Genomic DNA, 4,441 nt, shown 5'->3' on the forward strand with positions numbered 1-4,441 from the left:
GTTCTACTCTTTCACTCCTTCAGCAAATATTTATCAAACTCCTTCCATGTGCCAGGTACGGAGCTAAACAATGGGTATTCATCCATTCACCCGCAACCAGTCCACTGATGGGGTCAGGCAACATCATTGCCTTCATGGTGCTTACGTTAACAAAGTGTAAGAAGTGCCGTGAAAATTGCCTAAGATAAACTGTACCTTTGGCTTAAAGATTTTCTGATATCTAGCCCTCACGGTATAACTGAAAGGATACTGAGCAAATATTGACTGAATAGCTCCCACTCACTAATCTGGAATGTGCCACAATAATGACATCCACTGAATAGATTGGTTGATCCCCCTGAATGAATGGCTCTTCCCCGAAGGCTGTGGAATTTGATGGAAAACGCAACAGACCTCGAACCCAAAAGGATATTTAACATGCTGCCCATTTGCCATATTAGAGCCAGGTTTCCAAAGCTAAAGCGCCACGAACCGTCAAATGAATCATTCGGATTACTCTGCTTCCTCTCAGCTCTCTCCTCGTCTCTCTCGTGCCATCTTTCCTCCTGATCAAAATCACTTCTACTTAAACTGCTTAGAAAAATTACCTGACTTTTCCTTTGACTACAGAAACATGGTCCGCCGGACTTCGCCAGTTTCTAGAACAATTTCTTTGGTTCATCCACTCAGTAAGTGGTCAGGTTAAGCTGTTCTGTATCATACATCACCGTTTTCGTCAACTAACTCTGGGCAGAAATCCAAGGTCATAATCAACTTAAAGTAAATAATGTTTTCCTTTTTTTAATATGGAAAAGAAGCATTAGTCTATAAAAGTTACTTCTGATAAACTATGAGCTATTAGTTATAGTAAGTAACCACAATTATTTTTGCAGTAGTTTTTGCACACGCGTAAAAATGCAGAAGCAATGTGTCTTTTCTCAAACGGTCATTCATCAAAAATAAATTACTTTCATTCTTTAGAATATCTACTAGCTTTCTGTAACAATCATGATACAGGTTTTCTTAATCATTTAATAAGCTATAGTGAAGAGTTTGGGATATACACAATCAGTCACGAGAGGAAAAGGATCTGGTTTCTAGTCATTATGCAAACCCAGCCCAAGTTTCCACATTAATAAAAAGAGGCAGTTGAATTAGATGGCCACTAACGTCCTTCATTACTACAAAATTCTACTACTTCTAACACATGACAATCTGTTAAAAACTAAGTTGAGTTAAACAGAACAAAATCTAACATAGTTCTTCAAAGACACAGGAAAATTATATTGCTTAAACCATGAAAGAAAAGACTAACATAGCCCAAAAATTCCAGAAAATTTAGTTATGATTCTTATACGTTTCTTCTTACATATATTGTTGTATTTCACGTTCTTTATTATGGCTAAAATAGAATAGAGCCGTTCAGTACAGCCATGTTATGTTTGTGGTGGGAGTAATTATACTAAACTATTAATTTGCTAAGATGCAACACAAACTATTTGAAAGGTGTAAAGAAACTTTTTTAACAAGACGAAACTCCAGGCGATGAGATTGTGCATATAAAAACTAAGATCAATTGTTTTTCCATCACATAATATTTCACCGGTTTCAGTTCAAATGCCTAATGTTATTATGAGTCACCAAAGCAAATATTGTTTTATGGCAATATCTGCATAATAACAGTTTTAATTATCTTAATCCCAATGACTTTTAAATTGTTTGTGTTCCTCTAGTCTTTTCTAGTCCATTTTCGGTCTGTTCTTTTTAAATTCTCATAAATGGTCAACTTTTTCCAAGAGATATAAAAAACAAATTTTACACTTGAAAATCACCTAGGTGATGGTGAAGAACCAGATGGTATCCGGTGGAAAACCAGCACCGTGAGTTTAAAGAGCCTGCCACGGCCACCATCTAGGAGCTCCACTAAGTCCAGGTATTGATCATCAATGTGTTATCTCCAATCTCCAATCAAAAGGAGGGACTGATTTAGGAAATAATATTGGAGTTATTATTCCCTCTCCTTGAGCATACAGAATGTCACCCAGCTGGAGCTGGGCTCACAAGGACTCACAAGGACTCACAAGGACACATCAACTGGGCCCTGAGGTATAAAGACAATAGCTAAGATAATCTTAGAAAATCCTATCTTTTAGGGAAACTTTCACATAAATCCCATCAAACAGAACACAAAAGACTTTCTACTCTTATCCTTTTCTATTAGTATTTAGTGAATAGGAATTTGTTGGACTAATGAAGACCCTCCTGATTCTCGTTATTGAAACCCGTACCAATGATTGTTAAGAAAGATGATTCAAAATGTAAGATTACAATTTCTAGCCAATCAGTGAAAAAGTGATGCTTTCAATGATTCTACCCATTTTGTGATGTTGATATATACTGATGGCTCTGCAACTATTCTTTGGACTCGGGCAGACATGGCTGTGGCAGCATGCTTGTCTGTTTTCCCATTCTTACCTATTCTGTAATATTCTGGACTCGGGCAGACATGGCTGTGGCAGCATGCTTGTCCACTTCCCACTTTTGTCCTTTTGAATATATGCCGAATAAAGCTTACTTTTTACTTTAAAAAAAGAAAAAGAAAAGAAAATCACCTGGGTGAGATGGATAAATATGTATTAATTTCTTGATTCTTACAACCATTGGTTCTTTTTTTTTTTTTGCTTCCATTATATCTAAAGTATACTTATTTCTACAATGTCATGAAGGCTGCATTCAAACTCCATAATCCAGCCCATTAATATTGCTTACAGTGTCTAGCTACCACATGTGTGTGTCTGCATGTATGCATGAATGTGGAATTGCTTCTCCTGGGGTAAGGAGCAATGAGAACATGTCTGAAACATAGAGATTCATCAAATATTCCAAATCACTCCACACTTACAAGTAAATTTATAATATTTTGTGTCAAATAGTAATTTTTCCTACAAAGAACTCCAAGTCCCAGTAGATCTTGTTAAAAAGCAGCGTGGCCATATTCAAAAAGCTCTTAGGGGAGACAATGACTAACTCTTCTCTACTTTTGCTCACCATAAAATAGGAAAAACGCACTTACAATTTAGATTTTAAATGATAGAAGCAATTTCTTGAGGGGTCAGCCATGAGTTAACTATCATCTATTTATTTTAGCATAATGGAAAGCAGTGTCCTATAGAAACGGGACACTGGACAGAAATTTTATTCTGTATTTCTATGTATTTGGGGTGGGAGGAATTTGGGGCATGGTAGGGGCAGGGGAGGGTACGCACGGCAGGACACGTGGGAAGAAAGTTCTGGAGGATGTACATCTCATGCCACGGGGTACATTTCTCACTTTACAATCAAATACACTTTTCAGTTGCTTTCCCTCATCAGAAGAACTACAGGGGTGCTTGGTAGAACCCTCAGAAAGCCAAGTCTATGTTGGAGCTCCTCTCTGGCCAACTGGGGACTGGTCAACCAGGACACCTGGGCTAGGGGGCTGCATTTAACTGCTGTAACTTATGTCTTATCTGTGGGGTTCAGCAGGAAGGAAGATGGCAGAGCTGCTGGAAGAAGAGGGTCTGTTTTCCCTGGGTCAGACGTTGCTTAGGATCAGAGAATGGGAGAGTCCATTCAGCCTGTTCTCTCCTTTTAAGTCCCAAAGACACGTAAATGGGCCACACTTTAAAAATCCTGCTAGAGAAAGGAAACTGGATTCTCCTTCTGTGTCTGCCTCAGTTAACTGCACACTTTCCTGCTTCCCCCGACTTCCTTCCTTCACTATTTTCCCAGGGCACTTGTTCATAGCTCTGTTGTGTATTAATACATCTATCTACATTATCTGCTTCCCTAAACCCCTGTGACATCCTCAAGGACAGGGATGACCTTGTCCCTACGGTAATTGCCAGTGTAGGAGGTGCCATATATGTGTATATAAAATTAACAAAGTTATTGGGATTCTGTGAACATCAATTTTTCTTATCAGTTTTAGTAGTTATGACAATGACAATGATAATCATTATTATTATTATTACTTTCTATGAACTAGGCAATGAGGTAATATGTTACAAATACTACCCCATTTACCTCAGTCCTGTGAGGTAGGGGTACAGCTTGTATTCCTATTTTCAAGAAGAGGAGACTGAGGCTAGTAGAGGTTAGGGAATCTTCCCAGTCACACACTTGGTAAGTGGCAGAGCTGTGATCCAGTTCAGAATCAGTCAGAGCCAGTGCAGAGCCTTCCCCCTGCACCATCAATGTGATTTCAGCATCTTCACCCAGGTGCCCCCAAGGCCCCTATCTTACTTGGTCATCAGGTGGATAACTTCCACTGCGTTAGAAAGTTACGTTAAAATGCCTAGAGCTCCTTTAGAAGGCTCTTTAGGAGGAAACTCATGAGGAAATGTTGGACTCTGATTCCAGCTCAGCTCCTCCCCAGCACCATCTTCCACCATCAACAAGTTTGTATGTATGCACACATGTA

Source organism: Trichechus manatus, unplaced genomic scaffold (assembly GCF_000243295.1).
Source record: "Trichechus manatus latirostris isolate Lorelei unplaced genomic scaffold, TriManLat1.0 scaffold00013, whole genome shotgun sequence".
In the NCBI taxonomy this organism is placed as follows: Eukaryota; Metazoa; Chordata; class Mammalia; order Sirenia; family Trichechidae; genus Trichechus; species Trichechus manatus.